The sequence below is a fragment of the Primulina tabacum genome, unplaced genomic scaffold (assembly GCF_025594145.1).
Source record: "Primulina tabacum isolate GXHZ01 unplaced genomic scaffold, ASM2559414v2 Contig1403, whole genome shotgun sequence".
NCBI classification, from domain to species: Eukaryota; Viridiplantae; Streptophyta; class Magnoliopsida; order Lamiales; family Gesneriaceae; genus Primulina; species Primulina tabacum.
This window is the reverse complement of record NW_027460246.1, coordinates 1-12,561: the sequence shown is the minus strand read 5'-3', so window position 1 is coordinate 12,561 and position 12,561 is coordinate 1. Positions and strand designations below refer to the sequence as shown.

General features: G+C 44.8%; 7 non-coding genes and 7 pseudogenes across 7 annotated transcripts; all 14 read right to left on the bottom strand.

The window, feature by feature from the left end:
* Positions 1–652: 652 nt before the first annotated feature.
* Positions 653–770, bottom strand: LOC142536683 (5S ribosomal RNA; annotated as a pseudogene).
* Positions 771–1,436: 666 nt separating this feature from the next.
* Positions 1,437–1,547, bottom strand: LOC142536682 (5S ribosomal RNA; annotated as a pseudogene).
* Positions 1,548–3,002: 1,455 nt separating this feature from the next.
* On the bottom strand, positions 3,003–3,117 carry LOC142536676 (5S ribosomal RNA). The gene has a single exon (XR_012818433.1). It is a non-coding gene; the product is annotated as a 5S ribosomal RNA (ribosomal RNA).
* A 954-nt stretch (positions 3,118–4,071) lies between these two features.
* Positions 4,072–4,190, bottom strand: LOC142536674 (5S ribosomal RNA). Its single transcript, XR_012818432.1, has one exon. It is a non-coding gene; the product is annotated as a 5S ribosomal RNA (ribosomal RNA).
* Positions 4,191–5,155: 965 nt separating this feature from the next.
* On the bottom strand, positions 5,156–5,274 carry LOC142536685 (5S ribosomal RNA). Its single transcript, XR_012818435.1, has one exon. It is a non-coding gene; the product is annotated as a 5S ribosomal RNA (ribosomal RNA).
* Positions 5,275–5,957: 683 nt separating this feature from the next.
* On the bottom strand, positions 5,958–6,075 carry LOC142536687 (5S ribosomal RNA). The gene has a single exon (XR_012818437.1). It is a non-coding gene; the product is annotated as a 5S ribosomal RNA (ribosomal RNA).
* Positions 6,076–6,757: 682 nt separating this feature from the next.
* LOC142536686 (5S ribosomal RNA) lies at positions 6,758–6,875 on the bottom strand. The gene has a single exon (XR_012818436.1). It is a non-coding gene; the product is annotated as a 5S ribosomal RNA (ribosomal RNA).
* A 684-nt stretch (positions 6,876–7,559) lies between these two features.
* LOC142536684 (5S ribosomal RNA) lies at positions 7,560–7,678 on the bottom strand. Its single transcript, XR_012818434.1, has one exon. It is a non-coding gene; the product is annotated as a 5S ribosomal RNA (ribosomal RNA).
* A 682-nt stretch (positions 7,679–8,360) lies between these two features.
* On the bottom strand, positions 8,361–8,488 carry LOC142536677 (5S ribosomal RNA; annotated as a pseudogene).
* Positions 8,489–9,165: 677 nt separating this feature from the next.
* On the bottom strand, positions 9,166–9,284 carry LOC142536673 (5S ribosomal RNA). Its single transcript, XR_012818431.1, has one exon. It is a non-coding gene; the product is annotated as a 5S ribosomal RNA (ribosomal RNA).
* A 674-nt stretch (positions 9,285–9,958) lies between these two features.
* On the bottom strand, positions 9,959–10,071 carry LOC142536681 (5S ribosomal RNA; annotated as a pseudogene).
* A 679-nt stretch (positions 10,072–10,750) lies between these two features.
* On the bottom strand, positions 10,751–10,860 carry LOC142536678 (5S ribosomal RNA; annotated as a pseudogene).
* A 682-nt stretch (positions 10,861–11,542) lies between these two features.
* LOC142536680 (5S ribosomal RNA) lies at positions 11,543–11,650 on the bottom strand (annotated as a pseudogene).
* A 678-nt stretch (positions 11,651–12,328) lies between these two features.
* LOC142536679 (5S ribosomal RNA) lies at positions 12,329–12,437 on the bottom strand (annotated as a pseudogene).
* Between the last annotated feature and the right edge of the window lie 124 nt (positions 12,438–12,561).

The window sequence follows — 12,561 nt, the reverse complement described above, 5'->3', positions numbered from 1 at the left end:
TTCTTATATCCCTCGACTACTGTGGAGCGGGCACGCGTTGACAACACGCGCACTGCTTTCGCCCAATCATAACCACGAAGTTAAGCGTTCTGGCGCGATGGCAGAGGTAGTATGGGTGACCTCCCTGGGAAGACCTCGTGTCGCGATCGTTTACGTAAATTATGGATAAAACAGTCGAATAATTGTTTTAAATTAGTTACCGTCTCCGGAGTAATCTGCTCATACCCTTCCGCACAGAAACAGCTCACGACAACAAAAATCGATAAATGTTCCCAAAAATAGAAAAAAAAATAAGAAAAGGAATAACGAATGTAAAGCTATTATTATGCCTGGGATACGATAAAATGGAACCGGAATCGAATTTCGAACTTCCTAAGCGGATTTCTCGAGGAAACGAAAGCTTAACAGGAGCGGTAAATCGCAAATTAGAGGGTCTTAGAGAAGGAATTCGGCTAAAATCTCGTCAGCTCATTGCGTAGTAATGAGTCTCGTCCGTTGCCCGTTTACAATCAAATTAGCCTACAATTTTGTCCAAATCCGGCAGTGCCCGAGCTACTTTCATTTCACATGTTTATCTGGTCCCGATCGAGATTCATATGATTTGAGCCGAAAATCGTCTATCAACAGTAATCAAAAATAGAAAAACACGAAAAGGGTGCAACACGAGGACTTCCCAGGGGTCACCCATCCTAGTACTGCTCTCCGCCCAACAGCTGCTTAACTTCGAGTTCTGATGGATCCGGTGCATTAGTGCTGGTATGATCGCACCCGACATTTAGTGGGATGTTTATTCTTATATCCCTCGAGTACGTGGAGCGGGCGGCGATGGACAACACGCGGCACTACTTCGCCCAATCATAACCACGAAGTTAAGCGTTCTGGCGCGATGGCAGAGCTAGGATGATGACCTCCCTAAAAAGACCTCGTGTCGCGACCGTTTACGTAAATTTGGATAAAACAGTCGAAATAATTGTTTTCAATGAGTTAACCGTCTCCGGAGTAATCTGGTCATACCCTTCCGCACAGAACCGGCTCACGACAACAAAAATCGATTAATGTTCCCAGAAAATAGAAAAAAAAAGAAGAAGAAATAAAATGTAAAGCTATTATTATGCCTGGGATACGATAAAATAGAACCGGAATCGAATTTCGAACTTCCTACGGATTTCTCGAGGAAACGAAAGCTTAACAAAGCGGTAAATGCAAATTAGAGGGTCTTAGAGAAGGATTCGGCTAAAATCTCGTCAGCTCATTGCGTATAATGAGTCTCGTCCGTTTGCCCGTTTACAATCAAATTAGCCTACAATTTTGTCAATATCCGGCAGTGCCCGAGCTACTTTCATTTCACATGTCTTATCTGGTCCCGATCGAGATTCAGATGATTTGAGCCGAAAATCGTCTGTCAACAAGTAATCAAAAATAGAAAAACACGAAAAGGGGTGCAACACACTTCTCATGTCACCCATCCTAGTACTGCTCTCGCCCAAGCACGCTTAACTTCGGAGTTCTGATGGGATCCGGTGCATTAGTGCTCGTAGATCGCACCCGACATTGAGTGGGATGTTTATTCTTATATCCCTCGAGTACGTGTGGAGCGGGCGGCGATGGAAACACGCGGCACTGCTCTCGCCCAATCATAACCATGAAGTTAAGCGTTCTGGCGCGATGGCAGAGCTTGGATGGGTGACCTCCCTGGAAGACCTCGTGTCGCGACCGTTTACGTAAATTATGGAAAACAGTCGAAATAATTGTTTTTCAATGAGTTAACCGTCTCCGGAGTAATCTGCGTCATACCCTTCCGCACAGAACCGGCTCACGACAACAAAAATCGATAATGTTCCCAGAAAATAGAAAAAAAATAAGAAGAAGGAAATAAACGATGTAAAGCTATTATTATGCCTGGGATACGATAAATGGAACCGGAATCGAATTTCGAACTTCCTAAGCGGATTTCTCGAGGAAACGAAAGCTTAACAAAGCGGTAAATCGCAAATTAGAGGGTCTTAGAGAAGGAATTGGCTAAAATCTCGTCAGCTCATTGCGTAGTAATGAGTCTCGTCCGTTTGCCCGTTTACAATCAAATTAGCCTACAATTTTGTCAAATCCGGCAGTCCCGAGTACTTTCATTTCACATGTCTTATTGGTCCCGATCGAGATTCAGATGATTTGAGCCGAAAATCGTCTGTCAACAAGTAATCAAAAATAGAAAAACACGAAAAAGGTGCAACACGAGGACTTCCCAGGGGTCACCCATCCTAGTACTGCTCTCCCAAGCACGTTAACTTCTTTTGATGGGATCCAGTGCATTAGTGCTGGTATGATCGCACCGACATGAGTGGGATGTTATTCTTATATCCCTCGAGTACGTGTGGAGCGGGCGGCGATGGACAACACGCGGCACTGCTCTCGCCCAATCATAACCGAAGTTAAGCGTTCTGGCGCGATGGCAGAGGTGTATGGGTGACCCCTGGGAAGACCTCGTGTCGCGATCGTTTACGTAAATATGGATAAAAACAGTCGAAATAATTGTTTTAAATTAGTAACCGTATCCGGAGTAATCTGCTTCATACCCTTCCGCACAGAACCGGCTCACGACAACAAAAATCGATAAATGTTCCCAGAAAATAAAAAAAAAATAAGAAGAAGGAAATAACGAATGTAAAGCTATTATTATGCCTGGATACGATAAAATGGAACCGGAATCGAATTTCGAACTTCCTAAGCGGATTTCTCGAGGAAACGAAAGCTTAACAGAAGCGGTAAATCGCAAATTAGAGGGTCTTAGAGAAGGAATTCGGCTAAAATCTCGTCAGCTCATTGCGTAGTAATGAGTCTCGTCCGTTTGCCCGTTTACAATCAAATTAGCCTACAATTTTGTCCAAATCCGGCAGTGCCCGAGCTACTTTCATTTCACATGTCTTATCTGGTCCCGATCGAGATTCAGATGATTTGAGCCGAAAATCGTCTGTCAACAAGTAATCAAAAATAGAAAAACACGAAAAGGGGTGCAACACGAGGACTTCCAGGGGTCACCCATCCTAGTACTGCTCGCCCAAGCACGCTTAACTTCGGAGTTCTGATGGGATCCGGTGCATTAGTGCTGGTATGATCGCACCCGACATTGAGTGGGATGTTTATTCTTATATCCCTCGAGTACGTGTGGAGCGGGCGGCGATGGACAACACGCGGCACTGCTCTCGCCCAATCTAACCATGAAGTTAAGCGTTCTGGCGCGATGGCAGAGCTAGGATGGGTGACCTCCCTGGGAAGACCTCGTGTCGCGACCGTTTACGTAAATTATGGATAAACAGTCGAAATAATGTTTTTAATGAGTTAACCGTCCGGAGTAATCTGCGTCATACCCTTCCGCACAGAACCGGCTCACGACAACAAAAATCGATAAATGTTCCCAGAAAATAAAAAAAAATAAGAAGAAGGAAATAACGAATGTAAAGCTATTATTATGCCGGATACGATAAAATGGAACCGGAATCGAATTTCGAACTTCCTAAGCGGATTCTCGAGGAAACGAAAGTTAAAGAAGCGTTAAATCGCAAATTAGAGGGTCTTAGAGAAATTCGGCTAAAATCTCGTCAGCTCATTGCGTAGTAATGAGTCTCGTCCGTTTGCCGTTTACAATCAAATTAGCATACAATTTTGTCCAAATCCGGCAGTGGCCGAGCTACTTTCATTTCACATGTCTTATCTGGTCCGATCGATATTCAGATGATTGAGCCGAAAATCGTCTGTCAACAAGTAATCAAAAATAGAAAAACACGAAAAAGGGGCACACGAGGACTTCCCAGGGTGAAGCTTAACAGAAGCGTTTAAATCGCAAATTAGAGGGTCTTAGAGAAGGAATTCGGCTTAAAATCTCGTCAGCTCATTGCGTAGTAATGAGTCTCGTCCGTTTGCCAGTTTACAATCAAATTAGCCTACAAATTTGTCCAAATCCGGCAGTGCCCGAGCTACTTTCATTTCACATGTTTTATCTGGTCCCGATCGAGATTCAGATGATTTGAGCCGAAAATCGTCTGTCAACAAGTAATCAAAAATAGAAAAACACGAAAAAAGGTGCAACACGAGGACTTCCCAGGGGGTGACCCATCCTAGTACTGCCCTCGCCTGAGCACGCTTAACTTCGGAGTTCTGATGGGATCCGGTGCATTAGTGCTGGTATGATCGCACCCGACATTGAGTGGGATGTTTATTCTTATATCGGTACGTGTGGAGCGGGCGGCGATGGACAACACGCGGCACTGCTTTCGCCCAATCATAACTACGAAGTTAAGCGTTCTGTCGCGATGGCAGAGGTAGTATGGGTGACCTCCCTGAGAAGACCTCGTGTCGCGATCGTTTACGTAAATTATGGATAAAACAGTCGAAATAATTGTTTTAAATTAGTTAACCGTCTCCGGAGTAATCTGCATCATACCCTTCCGCACAGAACCGGCTCACGACAACAAAAATCGATAAATGTTCCCAGATAAATAAAAAAAAAATAAGAGAAGGAAATAACGAATGTAAAGCTATTATTATGCCTCGGATACGATAAAATGGAACCGGAATCGAATTTCGAACTTCCTAAGCGGATTCTCGAGGAAACGAAAGCTTAACAGAAGCGTTAAATCGCAAATTAGAGGGTCTTTAGGAAGGAATTCGGCTAAAATCTCGTCAGCTCATTGCGTAGCAATGAGCCTCGTCCGTTTGCCCGTTTACAATCAAATTAGCATACAATTTTGTCCAAATCCGGCAGTGGCCGAGCTACTTTCATTTCACATGTCTTATCTGGTCCCGATCGATATTCAGATGATTTGAGCCGAAATAGTCTGTCAACAAGTAATCAAAATAGAAAAACACGAAAAAGGGTGTGCAACACGAGGACTTCCCAGGGTGAAGCTTAACAGAAGCGTTAAATCGCAAATTAGAGGGTCTTAGAGAAGGAATTCGGCTAAAATCTCGTCAGCTCATTGCATAGGAATGAGTCTCGTCCGTTTGCCCGTTTACAATCAAATTAGCCTACAATTTTGTCCAAATCCGGCAGTGCCCGAGCTACTTTCATTTCACATGTCTTATCTGGTCCCGATCGAGATTCAGATGATTTGAGCCGAAAATCGTCTGTCAACAAGTAATCAAAAATAGAAAAACACGAAAAAGGGTGCAACACGAGGACTTCCCAGGGGGTCACCCATCCTAGTACTGCTCTCGCCCAAGCACGCTTAACTTCGGAGTTCTGATGGGATCCGGTGCATTAGTGCTGGTATGATCGCACCCGACATTGAGTGGGATGTTTATTCTTATATCCCTCGAGTACGTGTGGAGCGGGCGGCGATGGACAACACGCGGCACTGCTCTCGCCCAATCATAACCATGAAGTTAAGCGTTCTGGCGCGATGGCAGAGTAGGATGGGTGACCTCCCTGGGAAGACCTCGTGTCGCGACCGTTTACGTAAATTATGGATAAAACAGTCGAAATAATTGTTTTTAATGAGTTAACCGTCTCCGGAGTAATCTGCGTCATACCCTTCCGCACAGAACCGGCTCACGACAACAAAAATCGATAAATGTTCCCAGAAAATAGAAAAAAAAATAAGAAGAAGGAAATAACGAATGTAAAGCTATTATTATGCCTGGGATACGATAAAATGGAATCGGAATCGAATTTCGAACTTCCTAAGCGGATTTCTCATGGAAACGAAAGCTTAACAGAAGCGGTAAATCGCAAATTAGAGGGTCTTAGAGAAGGAATTTGGCTAAAATCTCGTCAGCTCATTGCGTAGTAATGAGTCTCGTCCGTTTGCCCGTTTACAATCAAATTAGCCTACAATTTTGTCCAAATCCGGCAGTGCCCGGGCTACTTTCATTTCACATGTCTTATCTGGTCACGATCGAGATTCAGATGATTTGAGCCGAAAATCGTCTGTCAACAAGTAATCAAAAATAGAAAAACACGAAAAAGGGTGCAACACGAGGACTTCCCAGGGGTCACCCATCCTAGTACTGCTCTCGCCCAAGCACGCTTAACTTCGGAGTTCTGATGGGATCCGGTGCATTAGTGCTGGTATGATCGCACCCGACATTGAGTGGGATGTTTATTCTTATATCCCTCGAGTACGTGTGGTGGAGCGGGCGGCGATGGACAACACGCGGCACTGCTCTCGCCCAATCATAACCATGAAGTTAAGCGTTCTGGCGCGATGGCAGAGTAGGATGGGTGACCTCCCTGGGAAGACCTCGTGTCGCGACCGTTTACGTAAATTATGGATAAAACAGTCGAAATAATTGTTTTAATAGTTAACCGTCTCCGGAGTAATCTGCGTCATACCCTTCCGCACAGAACCGGCTCACGACAACAAAAATCGATAAATGTTCCCAGAAAATAAAAAAAAATAAGAAGAAGGAAATAACGAATGTAAAGCTATTATTATGCCTGGGATACGATAAAATGGAACCGGAATCGAATTTCGAACTTCCTAAGCGGATTTCTCGAGGAAACGAAAGCTTAACAGAAGCGGTAAATCGCAAATTAGAGGGTCTTAGAGAAGGAATTCGGCTAAAATCTCGTCAGCTCATTGCGTAGTAATGAGTCTCGTCCGTTTGCCCGTTTACAATCAAATTAGCCTACAATTTTGTCCAAATCCGGCAGTGCCCGAGCTACTTTCATTTCACATGTCTTATCTGGTCCCGATCGAGATTCAGATGATTTGAGCCGAAAATCGTCTGTCAACAAGTAATCAAAAATAGAAAAACACGAAAAAGGGTGCAACACGAGGACTTCCCAGGGGTCACCCATCCTAGTACTGCTCTCGCCCAAGCACGCTTAACTTCGGAGTTCTGATGGGATCCGGTGCATTAGTGCTGGTATGATCGCACCCGACATTGAGTGGGATGTTTATTCTTATATCCCTCGAGTACGTGTGGAGCGGGCGGCGATGGACAACACGCGGCACTGCTCTCGCCCAATCATAACCATGAAGTTAAGCGTTCTGGCGCGATGGCAGAGCTAGGATGGGTGACCTCCCTGGGAAGACCTCGTGTCGCGACCGTTTACGTAAATTATGGATAAAACAGTCGAAATAATTGTTTTTAATGAGTTAACCGTCTCCGGAGTAATCTGCGTCATACCCTTCCGCACAGAACCGGCTCACGACAACAAAAATCGATAAATGTTCCCAGAAAATAGAAAAAAAAATAAGAAGAAGGAAATAACGAATGTAAAGCTATTATTATGCCTGGGATACGATAAAATGGAACCGGAATCGAATTTCGAACTTCCTAAGCGGATTTCTCGAGGAAACGAAAGCTTAACAGAAGCGGTAAATCGCAAATTAGAGGGTCTTAGAGAAGGAATTCGGCTAAAATCTCGTCAGCTCATTGCGTAGTAATGAGTCTCGTCCGTTTGCCCGTTTACAATCAAATTAGCCTACAATTTTGTCCAAATCCGGCAGTGCCCGAGCTACTTTCATTTCACATGTCTTATCTGGTCCCGATCGAGATTCAGATGATTTGAGCCGAAAATCGTCTGTCAACAAGTAATCAAAAATAGAAAAACACGAAAAAGGGTGCAACACGAGGACTTCCCAGGGGGTCACCCATCCTAGTACTGCTCTCGCCCAAGCACGCTTAACTTCGGAGTTCTGATGGGATCCGGTGCATTAGTGCTGGTATGATCGCACCCGACATTGAGTGGGATGTTTATTCTTATATCCCTCGAGTACGTGTGGAGCGGGCGGCGATGGACAACACGCGGCACTGCTCTCGCCCAATCATAACCATGAAGTTAAGCGTTCTGGCGCGATGGCAGAGTAGGATGGGTGACCTCCCTGGGAAGACCTCGTGTCGCGACCGTTTACGTAAATTATGGATAAAACAGTCGAAATAATTGTTTTTAATGAGTTAACCGTCTCCGGAGTAATCTGCGTCATACCCTTCCGCACAGAACCGGCTCACGACAACAAAAATCGATAAATGTTCCCAGAAAATAGAAAAAAAATAAGAAGAAGGAAATAACGAATGTAAAGCTATTATTATGCCTGGGATACGATAAAATGGAACCGGAATCGAATTTCGAACTTCCTAAGCGGATTTCTCGAGGAAACGAAAGCTTAACAGAAGCGGTAAATCGCAAATTAGAGGGTCTTAGAGAAGGAATTCGGCTAAAATCTCGTCAGCTCATTGCGTAGTAATGAGTCTCGTCCGTTTGCCCGTTTACAATCAAATTAGCCTACAATTTTGTCCAAATCCGGCAGTGCCCGAGCTACTTTCATTTCACATGTCTTATCTGGTCCCGATCGAGATTCAGATGATTTGAGCCGAAAATCGTCTGTCAACAAGTAATCAAAAATAGAAAAACACGAAAAAGGGTGCAACACGAGGACTTCCCAGGGGGTCCAGGGGGTCACCCATCCTAGTACTGCTCTCGCCCAAGCACGCTTAACTTCGGAGTTCTGATGGAATCCGGTGCATTAGTGCTGGTATGATACCCGACATTGAGTGGGATGTTTATTCTTATATCCCTCGAGTACGTGTGGAGCGGGCGGCGATGGACAACACGCGGCACTGCTCTCGCCCAATCATAACCATGAAGTTAAGCGTTCTGGCGCGATGGCAGCGTAGGATGGGTGACCTCCCTGGGAAGACCTCGTGTCGCGCGTTTACGTAAATTATGGATAAAACAGTCGAAATAATTGTTTTTAATAGTTAACCGTCTCCGGAGTAATCTGCGTCATACCCTTCCGCACAGAACCGGCTCACGACAACAAAAATCGATAAATGTTCCCAGAAAATAGAAAAAAAAATAAGAAGAAGGAAATAACGAATGTAAAGCTATTATTATGCCTGGGATACGATAAAATGGAACCGGAATCGAATTTCGAACTTCCTAAGCGGATTTCTCGAGGAAACGAAAGCTTAACAGAAGCGGTAAATCGCAAATTAGAGGGTCTTAGAGAAGGAATTCGGCTAAAATCTCGTCAGCTCATTGCGTAGTAATGAGTCTCGTCCGTTTGCCCGTTTACAATCAAATTAGCCTACAATTTTGTCCAAATCCGGCAGTGCCCGAGCTACTTTCATTTCACATGTCTTATCTGGTCCCGATCGAGATTCAGATGATTTGAGCCGAAAATCGTCTGTCAACAAGTAATCAAAAATAGAAAAACACGAAAAAGGGTGCAACACGAGGACTTCCCAGGGGGTCACCCATCCTAGTACTGCTCTCGCCCAAGCACGCTTAACTTCGGAGTTCTGATGGGATCCGGTGCATTAGTGCTGGTATGATCGCACCCGACATTGAGTGGGATGTATTCTTATATCCCTCGAGTACGTGTGGAGCGGGCGGCGATGGACAACACGCGGCACTGCTCTCGCCCAATCATAACCATGAAGTTAAGCGTTCTGGCGCGATGGCAGAGTAGGATGGGTGACCTCCCTGGGAAGACCTCGTGTCGCGACCGTTTACGTAAATTATGGATAAAACAGTCGAAATAATTGTTTTTAATATGTTAACCGTCTCCGGAGTAATCTGCGTCATACCCTTCCGCACAGAACCGGCTCACGACAACAAAAATCGATAAATGTTCCCAGAAAATAGAAAAAAAAATAAGAAGAAGGAAATAACGAATGTAAAGCTATTATTATGCCTGGGATACGATAAAATGGAACCGGAATCGAATTTCGAACTTCCTAAGCGGATTTCTCGAGGAAACGAAAGCTTAACAGAAGCGGTAAATCGCAAATTAGAGGGTCTTAGAGAAGGAATTCGGCTAAAATCTCGTCAGCTCATTAATGAGTCTCGTCCGTTTGCCCGTTTACAATCAAATTAGCCTACAATTTTGTCCAAATCCGGCAGTGCCCGAGCTACTTTCATTTCACATGTCTTATCTGGTCCCGATCGAGATTCAGATGATTTGAGCCGAAAATCGTCTGTCAACAAGTAATCAAAAATAGAAAAACACGAAAAAGGGTGCAACACGAGGACTTCCCAAGGGGGGTCACCCATCCTAGTACTGCTCTCGCCCAAGCACGCTTAACTTCGGAGTTGATGAGGGCATTAGTGCTGGTATGATCGCACCCGACATTGAGTGGGATGTTTATTCTTATATCCCTCGAGTACGTGTGGAGCGGGCGGCGATGGACAACACGCGGCACTGCTCTCGCCCAATCATAACCACGAAGTTAAGCGTTCTGGCGCGATGGCAGAGGTAGGATGGGTGACCTCCCTGGGAAGACCTCGTGTCGCGATCGTTTACGTAAATTATGGATAAAACAGTCGAAATAATTGTTTTTAATAGTTAACCGTCTCCGGAGTAATCTGCGTCATACCCTTCCGCACAGAACCGGCTCACGACAACAAAAATCGATAAATGTTCCCAGAAAATAGAAAAAAATAAGAAGAAGGAAATAACGAATGTAAAGCTATTATTATGCCTGGGATACGAAAATGGAACCGGAATCGAATTTCGAACTTCCTAAGCGGATTTCTCGAGGAAACGAAAGCTTAACAGAAGCGGTAAATCGCAAATTAGAGGGTCTTAGAGAAGGAATTCGGCTAAAATCTCGTCAGCTCATTGCGTAGTAATGAGTCTCGTCCGTTTGCCCGTTTACAATCAAATTAGCCTACAATTTTGTCCAAATCCGGCAGTGCCCGAGCTACTTTCATTTCACATGTCTTATCTGGTCCCGATCGAGATTCAGATGATTTGAGCCGAAAATCGTCTGTCAACAAGTAATCAAAAATAGAAAAACACGAAAAAGGGTGCAACACGAGGACTTCCCAGGGGGTCACCCATCCTAGTACTGCTCTCGCCCAAGCACGCTTAACTTCGGAGTTCTGATAGGATTAGTGCTGGTATGATCGCACCCGACATTGAGTGGGATGTTTATTCTTATATCCCTCGAGTACGTGTGGAGCGGGCGGCGATGGACAACACGCGGCACTGCTCTCGCCCAATCATAACAACGAAGTTAAGCGTTCTGGCGCGATGGCAGAGGTAGGATGGGTGACCTCCCTGGGAAGACCTCGTGTCGCGATCGTTTACGTAAATTATGGATAAAACAGTCGAAATAATTGTTTTTAATAGTTAACCGTCTCCGGAGTAATCTGCGTCATACCCTTCCGCACAGAACCGGCTCACGACAACAAAAATCGATAAATGTTCCCAGAAAATAGAAAAAAAATAAGAAGAAGGAAATAACGAATGTAAAGCTATTATTATGCCTGGGATACGATAAAATGGAACCGGAATCGAATTTCGAACTTCCTAAGCGGATTTCTCGAGGAAACGAAAGCTTAACAGAAGCGGTAAATCGCAAATTAGAGGGTCTTAGAGAAGGAATTCGGCTAAAATCTCGTCAGCTCATTGCGTAGTAATGAGTCTCGTCCGTTTGCCCGTTTACAATCAAATTAGCCTACAATTTTGTCCAAATCCGGCAGTGCCCGAGCTACTTTCATTTCACATGTCTTATCTGGTCCCGATCGAGATTCAGATGATTTGAGCCGAAAATCGTCTGTCAACAAGTAATCAAAAATAGAAAAACACGAAAAAGGGTGCAACACGAGGACTTCCCAGGGGGTCACCCATCCTAGTACTGCTCGCCCAAGCACGCTTAACTTCGGAGTTCTGATGGGATTAGTGCTGGTATGATCGCACCCGACATTGAGTGGGATTTATTCTTATATCCCTCGAGTACGTGTGGAGCGGGCGGCGATGGACAACACGCGGCACTGCTCTCGCCCAATCATAACCACGAAGTTAAGCGTTCTGGCGCGATGGCAGAGGTAGGATGGGTGACCTCCCTGGGAAGACCTCGTGTCGCCGTTTACGTAAATTATGGATAAAACAGTCGAAATAATTGTTTTTAATTAGTTAACCGTCTCCGGAGTAATCTGCGTCATACCCTTCCGCACAGAACCGGCTCACGACAACAAAAATCGATAAATGTTCCCAGAAAATAGAAAAAAAATAAGAAGAAGGAAATAACGAATGTAAAGCTATTATTATGCCTGGGATACGATAAAATGGAACCGGAATCGAATTTCGAACTTCCTAAGCGGATTTCTCGAGGAAACGAAAGCTTAACAGAAGCGGTAAATCGCAAATTAGAGGGTCTTAGAGAAGGAATTCGGCTAAAATCTCGTCAGCTCATTGCGTAGTAATGAGTCTCGTCCGTTTGCCCGTTTACAATCAAATTAGCCTACAATTTTGTCCAAATCCGGCAGTGCCCGAGCTACTTTCATTTCACATGTCTTATCTGGTCCCGATCGAGATTCAGATGATTTGAGCCGAAAATCGTCTGTCAACAAGTAATCAAAAATAGAAAAACACGAAAAAGGGTGCAACACGAGGACTTCCCAGGGGGTCACCCATCCTAGTACTGCTCTCGCCCAAGCACGCTTAACTTCGGAGTTCTGAAGGATTAGTGCTGGTATGATCGCACCGACATTGAGTGGGATGTTTATTATTATATCCCTCGAGTACGTGTGGAGCGGGCGGCGATGGACAACACGCGGCACTGCTCTCGCCCAATCATAACCACGAAGTTAAGCGTTCTGGCGCGATGGCA